Source organism: Lithobates pipiens, unplaced genomic scaffold (assembly GCF_037356315.1).
Source record: "Lithobates pipiens isolate NorthernLeopardFrog02 unplaced genomic scaffold, aLitPip1_a1.2 Scaffold_1, whole genome shotgun sequence".
Taxonomy (NCBI): domain Eukaryota; kingdom Metazoa; phylum Chordata; class Amphibia; order Anura; family Ranidae; genus Lithobates; species Lithobates pipiens.
Window position 1 is genome coordinate 62,013,315 of NW_027507685.1, and position 18,438 is coordinate 62,031,752.

Genomic DNA, 18,438 nt, shown 5'->3' on the forward strand with positions numbered 1-18,438 from the left:
ATTTGGAGACCAGAACACCCACACAATGTGAAGAAACAGCTCTTGAGTCTGGCGCCTTAGACCACTCGGCCTTCCTGACAAGATACATTGAGGTACTTTGGCTTCCTCTGGAAATATCATCTACTCGTGGTACTCTATTGATCTATTACCATTGTCAAGGAGCTATATGAACACTCTGAACCTAGGCCCTTTTGCAAATGCACTTCTTAAAGCATGACCTTGCACCAAGTCATACATTTCAGATCCTTTCTACCAAATCTCCTTGAGCAAAAAAAGTAGAAGATGTCCCAGGTGATCTTCGAGTGTTTGGTTGATCCGGGTGCCACAAACCAGAATCATGTCCTTGTGGCAGACCGCGTGGCCTAATGGATAAGGCGTCTGACTTCGGATCAGAAGATTGAGGGTTCGAGTCCCTTCGTGGTCGTTTTCTATGCTGCTTTCCAGTTCCTTTCTGTGACCTTCACTCGTAAATTCTTGCTTTAGCCATAACAACGTGCTTCTTGCTGGAGGCTTCCAATTTGCTGAAGCCCAGAGCCTCCAAACAGAAGTAAATCATAAAGTGGAAGTAAACCAATTGATTTAAGGGTTTCAAAACACAGTTACATGCCTGGAATCCCGGGATTGATAACTGTCCCATTTGCTTGTGTTCTCAACCAAACTATCAAATCATCAAATGGCTGGTGTCATAACTTAAATATGCCTAAAATGGGAGAGCAACTGAGTATGTGCAGAGCAGGTTGAAACAGCGTATTACTGGATTTCAAAGTGTATAGAAGCATATTTTTTAATGTTTTACATGAGTATATATGCAAAATGGGACAACCGGAAGAGATGTAGCAGGACTTATTTTTCTGACTAAAGTTGCACTTTAAATGACAGATTTAACAGCATGATCTAGCAGATTTTCCTCAAGAATTTGATCTTTATGTAGGATGTGCAAAGTTTTTGGATTTTTTTTCATGTTTTTTTGTCGTTGACATGATAGCATGAAAATACAGCGGGAGTGGTGATTGTAGTTCAAGCTAAATGTGTAAACAGATTGTCAGAAGTGGGATTTGAAGCCACGCCTCCATTTGGAGACCAGAACACCCACACAATGTGAAGAAACAGCTCTTGAGTCTGGCGCCTTAGACCACTCGGCCATCCTGACAAGATACATTGAGGTACTTTGGCTTCCTCTGGAAATATCATCAGCTCGTGGTACTCTATTGATCTATTACCATTGTCAAGGAGCTATATGAACACTCTGAACCTAGGCCCTTTTGCAAATGCACTTCTTAAAGCATGACCTTGCACCAAGTCATACATTTCAGATCCTTTCTACCAAATCTCCTTGAGCAAAAAAAGTAGAAGATGTCCCAGGTGATCTTCGAGTGTTTGGTTGATCCGGGCGCCACAAACCAGAATCATGTCCTTGTGGCAGACCGCGTGGCCTAATGGATAAGGCGTCTGACTTCGGATCAGAAGATTGAGGGTTCGAGTCCCTTCGTGGTTGTTTTCTATGCTGCTTTCCAGTTCCTTCCTGTGACCTTCACTCGTAAATTCTTGCTTTAGCCATAACAACGTGCTTCTTGCTGGAGGCTTCCGATTTGCTGAAGCCCAGAGCCTCCAAACAGAAGTAAATCATAAAGTGGAAGTAAACCAATTGATTTAAGGGTTTCAAAACACAGTTACATGCCTGGAATCCCGGGATTGATAACTGTCCCATTTGCTTGTGTTCTCAACCAAACTATCAAATCATCAAATGGCTGGTGTCATAACTTAAATATGCCTAAAATGGGAGAGCAACTGAGTATGTGCAGAGCAGGTTGAAACAGCGTATTACTGGATTTCAAAGTGTATAGAAGCATATTTTTTAATGTTTTACATGAGTATATATGCAAAATGGGACAACCGGAAGAGATGTAGCAGGACTTACTTTTCTGACTAAAGTTGCACTTTAAATGACAGATTTAACAGCATGGTCTAGCAGATTTTCCTCAAGAATTTGATCTTTATGTAGGATGTGCAAAGTTTTTGGATTTTTTTTCATGTTTTTTTGTCGGTGACATGGTAGCATGAAAACACAGCGGGAGTGGTGATTGTAGTTCAAGCTAAATGTGTAAACAGATCTTCAGAAGTGGGATTTGAACCCACGCCTCCATTTGGAGACCAGAACACCCACACAATGTGAAGAAACAGCTCTTGAGTCTGGCGCCTTAGACCACTTGGCCATCCTGACAAGATACATTGCGGTACTTTGGCTTCCTCTGGAAATATCATCTACTCGTGGTACTCTATTGATCTATTACCATTGTCAAGGAGCTGTATGAACACTCTGAACCTAGGCCCTTTTGCAAATGCACTTCTTAAAGCATGACCTTGCACCAAGTCATACATTTCAGATCCTTTCTACCAAATCTCCTTGAGCAAAAAAAGTAGAAGATGTCCCAGGTGATCTTCGAGTGTTTGGTTGATCCGGGCGCCACAAACCAGAATCATGTCCTTGTGGCAGACCGCGTGGCCTAATGGATAAGGCGTCTGACTTCGGATCAGAAGATTGAGGGTTCGAGTCCCTTCGTGGTCGTTTTCTATGCTGCTTTCCAGTTCCTTCCTGTGACCTTCACTCGTAAATTCTTGCTTTAGCCATAACAACGTGCTTCTTGCTGGAGGCTTCCAATTTGCTGAAGCCCAGAGCCTCCAAACAGAAGTAAATCATAAAGTGGAAGTAAACCAATTGATTTAAGGGTTTCAAAACACAGTTACATGCCTTGAATCCCGGGATTGATAACTGTCCCATTTGCTTGTGTTCTCAACCAAACTATCAAATCATCAAATGGCTGGTGTCATAACTTAAATATGCCTAAAATGGGAGAGCAACTGAGTATGTGCAGAGCAGGTTGAAACAGCGTATTACTGGATTTCAAAGTGTATAGAAGCATATTTTTTAATGTTTTACATGAGTATATATGCAAAATGGGACAACCGGAAGAGATGTAGCAGGACTTACTTTTCTGACTAAAGTTGCACTTTAAATGACAGATTTAACAGCATGGTCTAGCAGATTTTCCTCAAGAATTTGATCTTTATGTAGGATGTGCAAAGTTTTTGGATTTTTTTTCATGTTTTTTTGTCGGTGACATGGTAGCATGAAAACACAGCGGGAGTGGTGATTGTAGTTCAAGCTAAATGTGTAAACAGATTGTCAGAAGTGGGATTTGAAGCCACGCCTCCATTTGGAGACCAGAACACCCACACAATGTGAAGAAACAGCTCTTGAGTCTGGCGCCTTAGACCACTCGGCCAAGCTGACAAGATATATTGAGGTGCTATGGCTTCCTCTGGAAATATCATCTACTCGTGGTACTCTATTGATCTATTACCATTGTCAAGGAGCTGTATGAACACTCTGAACCTAGGCCCTTTTGCAAATGCACTTCTTAAAGCATGACCTTGCACCAAGTCATACATTTCAGATGCTTTCTACCAAATCTCCTTGAGCAAAAAAAGTAGAAGATGTCCCAGGTGATCTTCGAGTGTTTGGTTGATCCGGGCGCCACAAACCAGAATCATGTCCTTGTGGCAGACCACGTGGCCTAATGGATAAGGCTTCTGACTTCGGATCAGAAGATTGAGGGTTCGAGTCCCTTCGTGGTCGTTTTCTATGCTGCTTTCCAGTTCCTTCCTGTGACCTTCACTCGTAAATTCTAGCTTTAGCCATAACAACGTTCTTCTTGCTGGAGGCTTCCAATTTGCTGAAGCCCAGAGCCTCCAAACAGAAGTAAATCATAAAGTGGAAGTAAACCAATTGATTTAAGGGTTTCAAAACACAGTTACATGCCTGGAATCCCGGGATTGATAACTGTCCCATTTGCTTGTGTTCTCAACCAAACTATCAAATCATCAAATGGCTGGTGTCATAACTTAAATATGCCTAAAATGGGAGAGCAACTGAGTATGTGCAGAGCAGGTTGAAACAGCGTATTACTGGATTTCAAAGTGTATAGAAGCATATTTTTTAATGTTTTACATGAGTATATATGCAAAATGGGACAACCGGAAGAGATGTAGCAGGACTTACTTTTCTGACTAAAGTTGCACTTTAAATGACAGATTTAACAGCATGGTCTAGCAGATTTTCCTCAAGAATTTTATCTTTATGTAGGATGTGCAAAGTTTTTGGATTTTTTTTCATGTTTTTTTGTCGGTGACATGGTAGCATGAAAACACAGCGGGAGTGGTGATTGTAGTTCAAGCTAAATGTGTAAACAGATTGTCAGAAGTGGGATTTGAACCCACGCCTCCATTTGAAGACCAGAACACCCACACAATGTGAAGAAACAGCTCTTGAGTCTGGCGCCTTAGACCACTTGGCCAAGCTGACAAGATATATTGAGGTCCTTTGGCTTCCTCTGGAAATATCATCTACTCGTGGTACTCTATTGATCTATTACCATTGTCAAGGAGCTGTATGAACACTCTGAACCTAGGCCCTTTTGCAAATGCACTTCTTAAAGCATGACCTTGCACCAAGTCATACATTTCAGATCCTTTCTACCAAATCTCCTTGAGCAAAAAAAGTAGAAGATGTCCCAGGTGATCTTCGAGTGTTTGGTTGATCCGGGCGCCACAAACCAGAATCATGTCCTTGTGGCAGACCGCGTGGCCTAATGGATAAGGCGTCTGACTTCGGATCAGAAGATTGAGGGTTCGAGTCCCTTCGTGGTCGTTTTCTATGCTGCTTTCCAGTTCCTTCCTGTGACCTTCACTCGTAAATTCTTGCTTTAGCCATAACAACGTGCTTCTTGCTGGAGGCTTCCAATTTGCTGAAGCCCAGAGCCTCCAAACAGAAGTAAATCATAAAGTGGAAGTAAACCAATTGATTTAAGGGTTTCAAAACACAGTTACATGCCTGGAATCCCGGGATTGATAACTGTCCCATTTGCTTGTGTTCTCAACCAAACTATCAAATCATCAAATGGCTGGTGTCATAACTTAAATATGCCTAAAATGGGAGAGCAACTGAGTATGTGCAGAGCAGGTTGAAACAGCGTATTACTGGATTTCAAAGTGTATAGAAGCATATTTTTTAATGTTTTACATGAGTATATATGCAAAATGGGACAACCGGAAGAGATGTAGCAGGACTTACTTTTCTGACTAAAGTTGCACTTTAAATGACAGATTTAACAGCATGGTCTAGCAGATTTTCCTCAAGAATTTGATCTTTATGTAGGATGTGCAAAGTTTTGGGATTTTTTTTCATGTTTTTTTGTCGGTGACATGGTAGCATGAAAACACAGCGGGAGTGGTGATTGTAGTTCAAGCTAAATGTGTAAACAGATTGTCAGAAGTGGGATTTGAAACCACGCCTCCATTTGGACACCAGAACACCCACACAATGTGAAGAAACAGCCCTTGAGACTGGAGCCTTAGACCACTCGGCCATCCTGACAAGATACATTGAGGTACTTTGGCTTCCTCTGGAAATATCATCTACTCGTGGTACTCTATTGATCTATTACCATTGTCAAGGAGCTGTATGAACACTCTGAACCTAGGCCCTTTTGCAAATGCACTTCTTAAAGCATGACCTTGCACCAAGTCATACATTTCAGATCCTTTCTACCAAATCTCCTTGAGCAAAAAAAGTAGAAGATGTCCCAGGTGATCTTCGAGTGTTTGGTTGATCCGGGCGCCACAAACCAGAATCATGTCCTTGTGGCAGACCGCGTGGCCTAATGGATAAGGCGTCTGACTTCGGATCAGAAGATTGAGGGTTCGAGTCCCTTCGTGGTCGTTTTCTATGCTGCTTTCCAGTTCCTTCCTGTGGCCTTCACTCGTAAATTCTTGCTTTACCCATAACAACGTGCTTCTTGCTGGAGGCTTCCAATTTGCTGAAGCCCAGAGCCTCCAAACAGAAGTAAATCATAAAGTGGAAGTAAACCAATTGATTTAAGGGTTTCAAAACACAGTTACATGCCTGGAATCCCGGGATTGATAACTGTCCCATTTGCTTGTGTTCTCAACCAAACTATCAAATCATCAAATGGCTGGTGTCATAACTTAAATATGCCTAAAATGGGAGAGCAACTGAGTATGTGCAGAGCAGGTTGAAACAGCGTATTACTGGATTTCAAAGTGTATAGAAGCATATTTTTTAATGTTTTACATGAGTATATATGCAAAATGGGACAACCGGAAGAGATGTAGCAGGACTTACTTTTCTGACTAAAGTTGCACTTTAAATGACAGATTTAACAGCATGGTCTAGCAGATTTTCCTCAAGAATTTGATCTTTATGTAGGATGTGCAAAGTTTTTGGATTTTTTTTCATGTTTTTTTGTCGGTGACATGATAGCATGAAAATACAGCGGGAGTGGTGATTGTAGTTCAAGCTAAATGTGTAAACAGATTGTCAGAAGTGGGATTTGAAGCCACGCCTCCATTTGGAGACCAGAACACCCACACAATGTGAAGAAACAGCTCTTGAGTCTGGCGCCTTAGACCACTCGGCCTTCCTGACAAGATACATTGAGGTACTTTGGCTTCCTCTGGAAATATCATCTACTCGTGGTACTCTATTGATCTATTACCATTGTCAAGGAGCTATATGAACACTCTGAACCTAGGCCCTTTTGCAAATGCACTTCTTAAAGCATGACCTTGCACCAAGTCATACATTTCAGATCCTTTCTACCAAATCTCCTTGAGCAAAAAAAGTAGAAGATGTCCCAGGTGATCTTCGAGTGTTTGGTTGATCCGGGTGCCACAAACCAGAATCATGTCCTTGTGGCAGACCGCGTGGCCTAATGGATAAGGCGTCTGACTTCGGATCAGAAGATTGAGGGTTCGAGTCCCTTCGTGGTCGTTTTCTATGCTGCTTTCCAGTTCCTTTCTGTGACCTTCACTCGTAAATTCTTGCTTTAGCCATAACAACGTGCTTCTTGCTGGAGGCTTCCAATTTGCTGAAGCCCAGAGCCTCCAAACAGAAGTAAATCATAAAGTGGAAGTAAACCAATTGATTTAAGGGTTTCAAAACACAGTTACATGCCTGGAATCCCGGGATTGATAACTGTCCCATTTGCTTGTGTTCTCAACCAAACTATCAAATCATCAAATGGCTGGTGTCATAACTTAAATATGCCTAAAATGGGAGAGCAACTGAGTATGTGCAGAGCAGGTTGAAACAGCGTATTACTGGATTTCAAAGTGTATAGAAGCATATTTTTTAATGTTTTACATGAGTATATATGCAAAATGGGACAACCGGAAGAGATGTAGCAGGACTTACTTTTCTGACTAAAGTTGCACTTTAAATGACAGATTTAACAGCATGGTCTAGCAGATTTTCCTCAAGAATTTGATCTTTATGTAGGATGTGCAAAGTTTTTGGATTTTTTTTCATGTTTTTTTGTCGGTGACATGATAGCATGAAAATACAGCGGGAGTGGTGATTGTAGTTCAAGCTAAATGTGTAAACAGATTGTCAGAAGTGGGATTTGAAGCCACGCCTCCATTTGGAGACCAGAACACCCACACAATGTGAAGAAACAGCTCTTGAGTCTGGCGCCTTAGACCACTCGGCCTTCCTGACAAGATACATTGAGGTACTTTGGCTTCCTCTGGAAATATCATCTACTCGTGGTACTCTATTGATCTATTACCATTGTCAAGGAGCTATATGAACACTCTGAACCTAGGCCCTTTTGCAAATGCACTTCTTAAAGCATGACCTTGCACCAAGTCATACATTTCAGATCCTTTCTACCAAATCTCCTTGAGCAAAAAAAGTAGAAGATGTCCCAGGTGATCTTCGAGTGTTTGGTTGATCCGGGCGCCACAAACCAGAATCATGTCCTTGTGGCAGACCGCGTGGCCTAATGGATAAGGCGTCTGACTTCGGATCAGAAGATTGAGGGTTCGAGTCCCTTCGTGGTCGTTTTCTATGCTGCTTTCCAGTTCCTTCCTGTGACCTTCACTCGTAAATTCTTGCTTTAGCCATAACAACGTGCTTCTTGCTGGAGGCTTCCAATTTGCTGAAGCCCAGAGCCTCCAAACAGAAGTAAATCATAAAGTGGAAGTAAACCAATTGATTTAAGGGTTTCAAAACACAGTTACATGCCTGGAATCCCGGGATTGATAACTGTCCCATTTGCTTGTGTTCTCAACCAAACTATCAAATCATCAAATGGCTGGTGTCATAACTTAAATATGCCTAAAATGGGAGAGCAACTGAGTATGTGCAGAGCAGGTTGAAACAGCGTATTACTGGATTTCAAAGTGTATAGAACCATATTTTTAAATGTTTTACATGAGTATATATGCAAAATGGGACAACCGGAAGAGATGTAGCAGGACTTACTTTTCTGACTAAAGTGTCACTTTAAATGACAGATTTAACAGCATGGTCTAGCAGATTTTCCTCAAGAATTTGATCTTTATGTAGGATGTGCAAAGCTTTTGGATTTTTTTTCATGTTTTTTTGTCGGTGACATGGTAGCATGAAAACACAGCGGGAGTGGTGATTGTAGTTCAAGCTAAATGTGTAAACAGATTGTCAGAAGTGGGATTTGAACCCACGCCTCCATTTGGAGACCAGAACACCCACACAATGTGAAGAAACAGCTCTTGAGTCTGGCGCCTTAGACCACTCGGCCATCCTGACAAGATATATTGAGGTCCTATGGCTTCCTCTGGAAATATCATCTACTCGTGGTACTCTATTGATCTATTACCATTGTCAAGGAGCTGTATGAACACTCTGAACCTAGGCCCTTTTGCAAATGCACTTCTTAAAGCATGACCTTGCACCAAGTCATACATTTCAGATCCTTTCTACCAAATCTCCTTGAGCAAAAAAAGTAGAAGCTGTCCCAGGTGATCTTCGACTGTTTGGTTGATCCGGGCGCCACAAACCAGAATCATGTCCTTGTGGCAGACTGCGTGGCCTAATGGATAAGGCGTCTGACTTCGGATCAGAAGATTGAGCGTTCGAGTCCTTTCGTGGTTGTTTTCTATGCTGCTTTCCAGTTCCTTCCTGTGACCTTCACTCGTAAATTCTTGCTTTAGCCATAACAACGTGCTTCTTGCTGGAGGCTTCCAATTTGCTGAAGCCCAGAGCCTCCAAACAGAAGTAAATCATAAAGTGGAAGTAAACCAATTGATTTAAGGGTTTCAAAACACAGTTACATGCCTGGAATCCCGGGATTGATAACTGTCCCATTTGCTTGTGTTCTCAACCAAACTATCAAATCATCAAATGGCTGGTGTCATAACTTAAATATGCCTAAAATGGGAGAGCAACTGAGTATGTGCAGAGCAGGTTGAAACAGCGTATTACTGGATTTCAAAGTGTATAGAAGCATATTTTTTAATGTTTCACATGAGTATATATGCAAAATGGGACAACCGGAAGAGATGTAGCAGGACTTACTTTTCTGACTAAAGTGTCACTTTAAATGACAGATTTAACAGCATGGTCTAGCAGATTTTCCTCAAGAATTTGATCTTTATGTAGGATGTGCAAAGTTTTTGGATTTTTTTTCATGTTTTTTTGTCGGTGACATGGTAGCATGAAAACACAGCGGGAGTGGTGATTGTAGTTCAAGCTAAATGTGTAAACAGATTGTCAGAAGTGGGATTTGAACCCACGCCTCCATTTGGAGACCAGAACACCCACACAATGTGAAGAAACAGCTCTTGAGTCTGGCGCCTTAGACCACTCGGCCATCCTGACAAGATATATTGAGGTGCTATGGCTTCCTCTGGAAATATCATCTACTCGTGGTACTCTATTGATCTATTACCATTGTCAAGGAGCTGTATGAACACTCTGAACCTAGGCCCTTTTGCAAATGCACTTCTTAAAGCATGACCTTGCACCAAGTCATACATTTCAGATGCTTTCTACCAAATCTCCTTGAGCAAAAAAAGTAGAAGATGTCCCAGGTGATCTTCGAGTGTTTGGTTGATCCGGGCGCCACAAACCAGAATCATGTCCTTGTGGCAGACCGCGTGGCCTAATGGATAAGGCTTCTGACTTCGGATCAGAAGATTGAGGGTTCGAGTCCCTTCGTGGTCGTTTTCTATGCTGCTTTCCAGTTCCTTCCTGTGACCTTCACTCGTAAATTCTAGCTTTAGCCATAACAACGTTCTTCTTGCTGGAGGCTTCCAATTTGCTGAAGCCCAGAGCCTCCAAACAGAAGTAAATCATAAAGTGGAAGTAAACCAATTGATTTAAGGGTTTCAAAACACAGTTACATGCCTGGAATCCCGGGATTGATAACTGTCCCATTTGCTTGTGTTCTCAACCAAACTATCAAATCATCAAATGGCTGGTGTCATAACTTAAATATGCCTAAAATGGGAGAGCAACTGAGTATGTGCAGAGCAGGTTGAAACAGCGTATTACTGGATTTCAAAGTGTATAGAAGCATATTTTTTAATGTTTTACATGAGTATATATGCAAAATGGGACAACCGGAAGAGATGTAGCAGGACTTACTTTTCTGACTAAAGTTGCACTTTAAATGACAGATTTAACAGCATGGTCTAGCAGATTTTCCTCAAGAATTTTATCTTTATGTAGGATGTGCAAAGTTTTTGGATTTTTTTTCATGTTTTTTTGTCGGTGACATGGTAGCATGAAAACACAGCGGGAGTGGTGATTGTAGTTCAAGCTAAATGTGTAAACAGATTGTCAGAAGTGGGATTTGAACCCACGCCTCCATTTGGAGACCAGAACACCCACACAATGTGAAGAAACAGCTCTTGAGTCTGGCGCCTTAGACCACTTGGCCAAGCTGACAAGATATATTGAGGTCCTTTGGCTTCCTCTGGAAATATCATCTACTCGTGGTACTCTATTGATCTATTACCATTGTCAAGGAGCTGTATGAACACTCTGAACCTAGGCCCTTTTGCAAATGCACTTCTTAAAGCATGACCTTGCACCAAGTCATACATTTCAGATCCTTTCTACCAAATCTCCTTGAGCAAAAAAAGTAGAAGATGTCCCAGGTGATCTTCGAGTGTTTGGTTGATCCGGGCGCCACAAACCAGAATCATGTCCTTGTGGCAGACCGCGTGGCCTAATGGATAAGGCGTCTGACTTCGGATCAGAAGATTGAGGGTTCGAGTCCCTTCGTGGTCGTTTTCTATGCTGCTTTCCAGTTCCTTCCTGTGACCTTCACTCGTAAATTCTTGCTTTAGCCATAACAACGTGCTTCTTGCTGGAGGCTTCCAATTTGCTGAAGCCCAGAGCCTCCAAACAGAAGTAAATCATAAAGTGGAAGTAAACCAATTGATTTAAGGGTTTCAAAACACAGTTACATGCCTTGAATCCCGGGATTGATAACTGTCCCATTTGCTTGTGTTCTCAACCAAACTATCAAATCATCAAATGGCTGGTGTCATAACTTAAATATGCCTAAAATGGGAGAGCAACTGAGTATGTGCAGAGCAGGTTGAAACAGCGTATTACTGGATTTCAAAGTGTATAGAAGCATATTTTTTAATGTTTTACATGAGTATATATGCAAAATGGGACAACCGGAAGAGATGTAGCAGGACTTACTTTTCTGACTAAAGTTGCACTTTAAATGACAGATTTAACAGCATGGTCTAGCAGATTTTCCTCAAGAATTTTATCTTTATGTAGGATGTGCAAAGTTTTTGGATTTTTTTTCATGTTTTTTTGTCGGTGACATGGTAGCATGAAAACACAGCGGGAGTGGTGATTGTAGTTCAAGCTAAATGTGTAAACAGATTGTCAGAAGTGGGATTTGAACCCACGCCTCCATTTGGAGACCAGAACACCCACACAATGTGAAGAAACAGCTCTTGAGTCTGGCGCCTTAGACCACTCGGCCAAGCTGACAAGATATATTGAGGTGCTATGGCTTCCTCTGGAAATATCATCTACTCGTGGTACTCTATTGATCTATTACCATTGTCAAGGAGCTGTATGAACACTCTGAACCTAGGCCCTTTTGCAAATGCACTTCTTAAAGCATGACCTTGCACCAAGTCATACATTTCAGATCCTTTCTACCAAATCTCCTTGAGCAAAAAAAGTAGAAGATGTCCCAGGTGATCTTCGAGTGTTTGGTTGATCCGGGCGCCACAAACCAGAATCATGTCCTTGTGGCAGACCGCGTGGCCTAATGGATAAGGCGTCTGACTTCGGATCAGAAGATTGAGGCTTCGAGTCCCTTCGTGGTCGTTTTCTATGCTGCTTTCCAGTTCCTTCCTGTGACCTTCACTCGTAAATTCTTGCTTTAGCCATAACAACGTGCTTCTTGCTGGAGGCTTCCAATTTGCTGAAGCCCAGAGCCTCCAAACAGAAGTAAATCATAAAGTGGAAGTAAACCAATTGATTTAAGGGTTTCAAAACACAGTTACATGCCTGGAATCCCGGGATTGATAACTGTCCCATTTGCTTGTGTTCTCAACCAAACTATCAAATCATCAAATGGCTGGTGTCATAACTTAAATATGCCTAAAATGGGAGAGCAACTGAGTATGTGCAGAGCAGGTTGAAACAGCGTATTACTGGATTTCAAAGTGTATAGAACCATATTTTTTAATGTTTTACATGAGTATATATGCAAAATGGGACAACCGGAAGAGATGTAGCAGGACTTACTTTTCTGACTAAAGTGTCACTTTAAATGACAGATTTAACAGCATGGTCTAGCAGATTTTCCTCAAGAATTTGATCTTTATGTAGGATGTGCAAAGTTTTTGGATTTTTTTTCATGTTTTTTTGTCGGTGACATGGTAGCATGAAAACACAGCGGGAGTGGTGATTTTAGTTCAAGCTAAATGTGTAAACAGATTGTCAGAAGTGGGATTTGAACCCACGCCTCCATTTGGAGACCAGAACACCCACACAATGTGAAGAAACAGCTCTTGAGTCTGGCGCCTTAGACCACTCGGCCATCCTGACAAGATATATTGAGGTGCTATGGCTTCCTCTGGAAATATCATCTACTCGTGGTACTCTATTGATCTATTACCATTGTCAAGGAGCTGTATGAACACTCTGAACCTAGGCCCTTTTGCAAATGCACTTCTTAAAGCATGACCTTGCACCAAGTCATACATTTCAGATCCTTTCTACCAAATCTCCTTGAGCAAAAAAAGTAGAAGCTGTCCCAGGTGATCTTCGACTGTTTGGTTGATCCGGGCGCCACAAACCAGAATCATGTCCTTGTGGCAGACTGCGTGGCCTAATGGATAAGGCGTCTGACTTCGGATCAGAAGATTGAGCGTTCGAGTCCTTTCGTGGTTGTTTTCTATGCTGCTTTCCAGTTCCTTCCTGTGACCTTCACTCGTAAATTCTTGCTTTAGCCATAACAACGTGCTTCTTGCTGGAGGCTTCCAATTTGCTGAAGCCCAGAGCCTCCAAACAGAAGTAAATCATAAAGTGGAAGTAAACCAATTGATTTAAGGGTTTCAAAACACAGTTACATGCCTGGAATCCCGGGATTGATAACTGTCCCATTTGCTTGTGTTCTCAACCAAACTATCAAATCATCAAATGGCTGGTGTCATAACTTAAATATGCCTAAAATGGGAGAGCAACTGAGTATGTGCAGAGCAGGTTGAAACAGCGTATTACTGGATTTCAAAGTGTATAGAAGCATATTTTTTAATGTTTCACATGAGTATATATGCAAAATGGGACAACCGGAAGAGATGTAGCAGGACTTACTTTTCTGACTAAAGTGTCACTTTAAATGACAGATTTAACAGCATGGTCTAGCAGATTTTCCTCAAGAATTTGATCTTTATGTAGGATGTGCAAAGTTTTTGGATTTTTTTTCATGTTTTTTTGTCGGTGACATGGTAGCATGAAAACACAGCGGGAGTGGTGATTGTAGTTCAAGCTAAATGTGTAAACAGATTGTCAGAAGTGGGATTTGAACCCACGCCTCCATTTGGAGACCAGAACACCCACACAATGTGAAGAAACAGCTCTTGAGTCTGGCGCCTTAGACCACTCGGCCATCCTGACAAGATATATTGAGGTGCTATGGCTTCCTCTGGAAATATCATCTACTCGTGGTACTCTATTGATCTATTACCATTGTCAAGGAGCTGTATGAACACTCTGAACCTAGGCCCTTTTGCAAATGCACTTCTTAAAGCATGACCTTGCACCAAGTCATACATTTCAGATCCTTTCTACCAAATCTCCTTGAGCAAAAAATGTAGAAGATGTCCCAGGTGATCTTCGAGTGTTTGGTTGATCCGGGCGCCACAAACCAGAATCATGTCCTTGTGGCAGACCGCGTGGCCTAATGGATAAGGCGTCTGACTTCGGATCAGAAGATTGAGGGTTCGAGTCCCTTCGTGGTCGTTTTCTATGCTGCTTTCCAGTTCCTTCCTGTGACCTTCACTCGTAAATTCTTGCTTTAGCCATAACAACGTGCTTCTTGCTGGAGGCTTCCAATTTGCTGAAGCCCAGAGCCTCCAAACAGAAGTAAATCATAAAGTGGAAGTAAACCAATTGATTTAAGGGTTTCAAAACACAGTTACATGCCTTGAATCCCGGGATTGATAACTGTCCCATTTGCTTGTGTTCTCAACCAAACTATCAAATCATCAAATGGCTGGTGTCATAACTTAAATATGCCTAAAATGGGAGAGCAACTGAGTATGTGCAGAGCAGGTTGAAACAGCGTATTACTGGATTTCAAAGTGTATAGAAGCATATTTTTTAATGTTTTACATGAGTATATATGCAAAATGGGACAACCGGAAGAGATGTAGCAGGACTTACTTTTCTGACTAAAGTTGCACTTTAAATGACAGATTTAACAGCATGGTCTAGCAGATTTTCCTCAAGAATTTGATCTTTATGTAGGATGTGCAAAGTTTTTGGATTTTTTTTCATGTTTTTTTGTCGGTGACATGGTAGCATGAAAACACAGCGGGAGTGGTGATTGTAGTTCAAGCTAAATGTGTAAACAGATTGTCAGAAGTGGGATTTGAACCCATGCCTCCATTTGGAGACCAGAACACCCACACAATGTGAAGAAACAGCTCTTGAGTCTGGCGCCTTAGACCACTCGGCCATCCTGACAAGATATATTGAGGTGCTATGGCTTCCTCTGGAAATATCATCTACTCGTGGTACTCTATTGATCTATTACCATTGTCAAGGAGCTGTATGAACACTCTGAACCTAGGCCCTTTTGCAAATGCACTTCTTAAAGCATGACCTTGCACCAAGTCATACATTTCAGATCCTTTCTACCAAATCTCCTTGAGCAAAAAATGTAGAAGATGTCCCAGGTGATCTTCGAGTGTTTGGTTGATCCGGGCGCCACAAACCAGAAACATGTCCTTGTGGCAGACCGCGTGGCCTAATGGATAAGGCGTCTGACTTCAGATCAGAAGATTGAGGGTTCGAGTCCCTTCGTGGTCGTTTTCTATGCTGCTTTCCAGTTCCTTCCTGTGACCTTCACTCGTAAATTCTTGCTTTAGCCATAACAACGTGCTTCTTGCTGGAGGCTTCCAATTTGCTGAAGCCCAGAGCCTCCAAACAGAAGTAAATCATAAAGTGGAAGTAAACCAATTGATTTAAGGGTTTCAAAACACAGTTACATGCCTTGAATCCCGGGATTGATAACTGTCCCATTTGCTTGTGTTCTCAACCAAACTATCAAATCATCAAATGGCTGGTGTCATAACTTAAATATGCCTAAAATGGGAGAGCAACTGAGTATGTGCAGAGCAGGTTGAAACAGCGTATTACTGGATTTCAAAGTGTATAGAAGCATATTTTTTAATGTTTTACATGAGTATATATGCAAAATGGGACAACCGGAAGAGATGTAGCAGGACTTACTTTTCTGACTAAAGTTGCACTTTAAATGACAGATTTAACAGCATGGTCTAGCAGATTTTCCTCAAGAATTTGATCTTTATGTAGGATGTGCAAAGTTTTTGGATTTTTTTTTCATGTTTTTTTGTCGGTGACATGGTAGCATGAAAACACAGCGGGAGTGGTGATTGTAGTTCAAGCTAAATGTGTAAACAGATTGTCAGAAGTGGGATTTGAACCCACGCCTCCATTTGGAGACCAGAACACCCACACAATGTGAAGAAACAGCTCTTGAGTCTGGCGCCTTAGACCACTCGGCCATCCTGACAAGATATATTGAGGTGCTATGGCTTCCTCTGGAAATATCATCTACTCGTGGTACTCTATTGATCTATTACCATTGTCAAGGAGCTGTATGAACACTCTGAACCTAGGCCCTTTTGCAAATGCACTTCTTAAAGCATGACCTTGCACCAAGTCATACATTTCAGATCCTTTCTACCAAATCTCCTTGAGCAAAAAAAGTAGAAGATGTCCCAGGTGATCTTCGAGTGTTTGGTTGATCCGGGCGCCACAAACCAGAATCATGTCCTTGTGGCAGACCGCGTGGCCTAATGGATAAGGTGTCTGACTTCGGATCAGAAGATTGAGGGTTCGAGTCCCTTCGTGGTTGTTTTCTATGCTGCTTTCCAGTTCCTTCCTGTGACCTTCACTCGTAAATTCTTGCTTTAGCCATAACAACGTGCTTCTTGCTGGAGGCTTCCAATTTGCTGAAGCCCAGAGCCTCCAAACAGAAGTAAATCATAAAGTGGAAGTAAACCAATTGATTTAAGGGTTTCAAAACACAGTTACATGCCTTGAATCCCGGGATTGATAACTGTCCCATTTGCTTGTGTTCTCAACCAAACTATCAAATCATCAAATGGCTGGTGTCATAACTTAAATATGCCTAAAATGGGAGAGCAACTGAGTATGTGCAGAGCAGGTTGAAACAGCGTATTACTGGATTTCAAAGTGTATAGAACCATATTTTTAAATGTTTTACATGAGTATATATGCAAAATGGGACAACCGGAAGAGATGTAGCAGGACTTACTTTTCTGACTAAAGTGTCACTTTAAATGACAGATTTAACAGCATGGTCTAGCAGATTTTCCTCAAGAATTTGATCTTTATGTAGGATGTGCAAAGTTTTTGGATTTTTTTTCTGTTTTTTTGTCGGTGACATGGCAGCATGAAAACACAGCGGGAGTGGTGATTGTAGTTCAAGCTAAATGTGTAAACAGATTGTCAGAAGAGGGATTTGAACCCACGCCTCCATTTGGAGACCAGAACACCCACACAATGTGAAGAAACAGCTCTTGAGTCTGGCGCCTTAGACCACTCGGCCATCCTGTCAAGATATATTGAGGTGCTATGGCTTCCTCTGGAAATATCATCTACTCGTGGTACTCTATTGATCTATTACCATTGTCAAGGAGCTGTATGAACACTCTGAACCTAGGCCCTTTTGCAAATGCACTTCTTAAAGCATGACCTTGCACCAAGTCATACATTTCAGATCCTTTCTACCAAATCTCCTTGAGCAAAAAAAGTAGAAGATGTCCCAGGTGATCTTCGACTGTTTGGTTGATCCGGGCGCCACAAACCAGAATCATGTCCTTGTGGCAGACCGCGTGGCCTAATGGATAAGGCGTAAGGCTTCGGATCAGAAGATTGAGCGTTCGAGTCCTTTCGTGGTTGTTTTCTATGCTGCTTTCCAGTTCCTTCCTGTGACCTTCACTCGTAAATTCTTGCTTTAGCCATAACAACGTGCTTCTTGCTGGAGGCTTCCAATTTGCTGAAGCCCAGAGCCTCCAAACAGAAGTAAATCATAAAGTGGAAGTAAACCAATTGATTTAAGGGTTTCAAAACACAGTTACATGCCTGGAATCCCGGGATTGATAACTGTCCCATTTGCTTGTGTTCTCAACCAAACTATCAAATCATCAAATGGCTGGTGTCATAACTTAAATATGCCTAAAATGGGAGAGCAACTGAGTATGTGCAGAGCAGGTTGAAACAGCGTATTACTGGATTTCAAAGTGTATAGAAGCATATTTTTTAATGTTTTACATGAGTATATATGCAAAATGGGACAACCGGAAGAGATGTAGCAGGACTTACTTTTCTGACTAAAGTTGCACTTTAAATGACAGATTTAACAGCATGGTCTAGCAGATTTTCCTCAAGAATTTGATCTTTATGTAGGATGTGCAAAGTTTTTGGATTTTTTTTCATGTTTTTTTGTCGGTGACATGGTAGCATGAAAACACAGCGGGAGTGGTGATTGTAGTTCAAGCTAAATGTGTAAACAGATTGTCAGAAGTGGGATTTGAACCCACGCCTCCATTTGGAGACCAGAACACCCACACAATGTGAAGAAACAGCTCTTGAGTCTGGCGCCTTAGACCACTCGGCCATCCTGACAAGATATATTGAGGTGCTATGGCTTCCTCTGGAAATATCATCTACTCGTGGTACTCTATTGATCTATTACCATTGTCAAGGAGCTGTATGAACACTCTGAACCTAGGCCCTTTTGCAAATGCACTTCTTAAAGCATGACCTTGCACCAAGTC

At 41.8% G+C, this 18,438-nt stretch overlaps 14 non-coding genes across 14 annotated transcripts; 8 read left to right on the forward strand and 6 right to left on the reverse strand.

The window, feature by feature from the left end:
* Positions 1-351: 351 nt before the first annotated feature.
* Positions 352-424, forward strand: TRNAR-UCG (transfer RNA arginine (anticodon UCG)). Its single transcript has one exon. It is a non-coding gene; the product is annotated as a tRNA-Arg (tRNA).
* Positions 425-2,493: 2,069 nt separating this feature from the next.
* Positions 2,494-2,566, forward strand: TRNAR-UCG (transfer RNA arginine (anticodon UCG)). The gene has a single exon. It is a non-coding gene; the product is annotated as a tRNA-Arg (tRNA).
* Positions 2,567-4,635: 2,069 nt separating this feature from the next.
* Positions 4,636-4,708, forward strand: TRNAR-UCG (transfer RNA arginine (anticodon UCG)). The gene has a single exon. It is a non-coding gene; the product is annotated as a tRNA-Arg (tRNA).
* A 998-nt stretch (positions 4,709-5,706) lies between these two features.
* On the forward strand, positions 5,707-5,779 carry TRNAR-UCG (transfer RNA arginine (anticodon UCG)). Its single transcript has one exon. It is a non-coding gene; the product is annotated as a tRNA-Arg (tRNA).
* Positions 5,780-6,777: 998 nt separating this feature from the next.
* TRNAR-UCG (transfer RNA arginine (anticodon UCG)) lies at positions 6,778-6,850 on the forward strand. The gene has a single exon. It is a non-coding gene; the product is annotated as a tRNA-Arg (tRNA).
* A 998-nt stretch (positions 6,851-7,848) lies between these two features.
* Positions 7,849-7,921, forward strand: TRNAR-UCG (transfer RNA arginine (anticodon UCG)). The gene has a single exon. It is a non-coding gene; the product is annotated as a tRNA-Arg (tRNA).
* A 616-nt stretch (positions 7,922-8,537) lies between these two features.
* Positions 8,538-8,647, reverse strand: TRNAL-CAA (transfer RNA leucine (anticodon CAA)). Its single transcript has 2 exons — positions 8,610-8,647; positions 8,538-8,583 (listed from the first exon to the last, which is right to left on the reverse strand). It is a non-coding gene; the product is annotated as a tRNA-Leu (tRNA).
* Positions 8,648-9,608: 961 nt separating this feature from the next.
* TRNAL-CAA (transfer RNA leucine (anticodon CAA)) lies at positions 9,609-9,718 on the reverse strand. The gene is made up of 2 exons: positions 9,681-9,718; positions 9,609-9,654 (listed from the first exon to the last, which is right to left on the reverse strand). It is a non-coding gene; the product is annotated as a tRNA-Leu (tRNA).
* A 1,343-nt stretch (positions 9,719-11,061) lies between these two features.
* On the forward strand, positions 11,062-11,134 carry TRNAR-UCG (transfer RNA arginine (anticodon UCG)). Its single transcript has one exon. It is a non-coding gene; the product is annotated as a tRNA-Arg (tRNA).
* A 1,687-nt stretch (positions 11,135-12,821) lies between these two features.
* On the reverse strand, positions 12,822-12,931 carry TRNAL-CAA (transfer RNA leucine (anticodon CAA)). The gene is made up of 2 exons: positions 12,894-12,931; positions 12,822-12,867 (listed from the first exon to the last, which is right to left on the reverse strand). It is a non-coding gene; the product is annotated as a tRNA-Leu (tRNA).
* Positions 12,932-13,892: 961 nt separating this feature from the next.
* On the reverse strand, positions 13,893-14,002 carry TRNAL-CAA (transfer RNA leucine (anticodon CAA)). The gene is made up of 2 exons: positions 13,965-14,002; positions 13,893-13,938 (listed from the first exon to the last, which is right to left on the reverse strand). It is a non-coding gene; the product is annotated as a tRNA-Leu (tRNA).
* A 272-nt stretch (positions 14,003-14,274) lies between these two features.
* TRNAR-UCG (transfer RNA arginine (anticodon UCG)) lies at positions 14,275-14,347 on the forward strand. Its single transcript has one exon. It is a non-coding gene; the product is annotated as a tRNA-Arg (tRNA).
* Positions 14,348-16,035: 1,688 nt separating this feature from the next.
* TRNAL-CAA (transfer RNA leucine (anticodon CAA)) lies at positions 16,036-16,145 on the reverse strand. The gene is made up of 2 exons: positions 16,108-16,145; positions 16,036-16,081 (listed from the first exon to the last, which is right to left on the reverse strand). It is a non-coding gene; the product is annotated as a tRNA-Leu (tRNA).
* Positions 16,146-18,176: 2,031 nt separating this feature from the next.
* On the reverse strand, positions 18,177-18,286 carry TRNAL-CAA (transfer RNA leucine (anticodon CAA)). The gene is made up of 2 exons: positions 18,249-18,286; positions 18,177-18,222 (listed from the first exon to the last, which is right to left on the reverse strand). It is a non-coding gene; the product is annotated as a tRNA-Leu (tRNA).
* Positions 18,287-18,438: the final 152 nt, after the last annotated feature.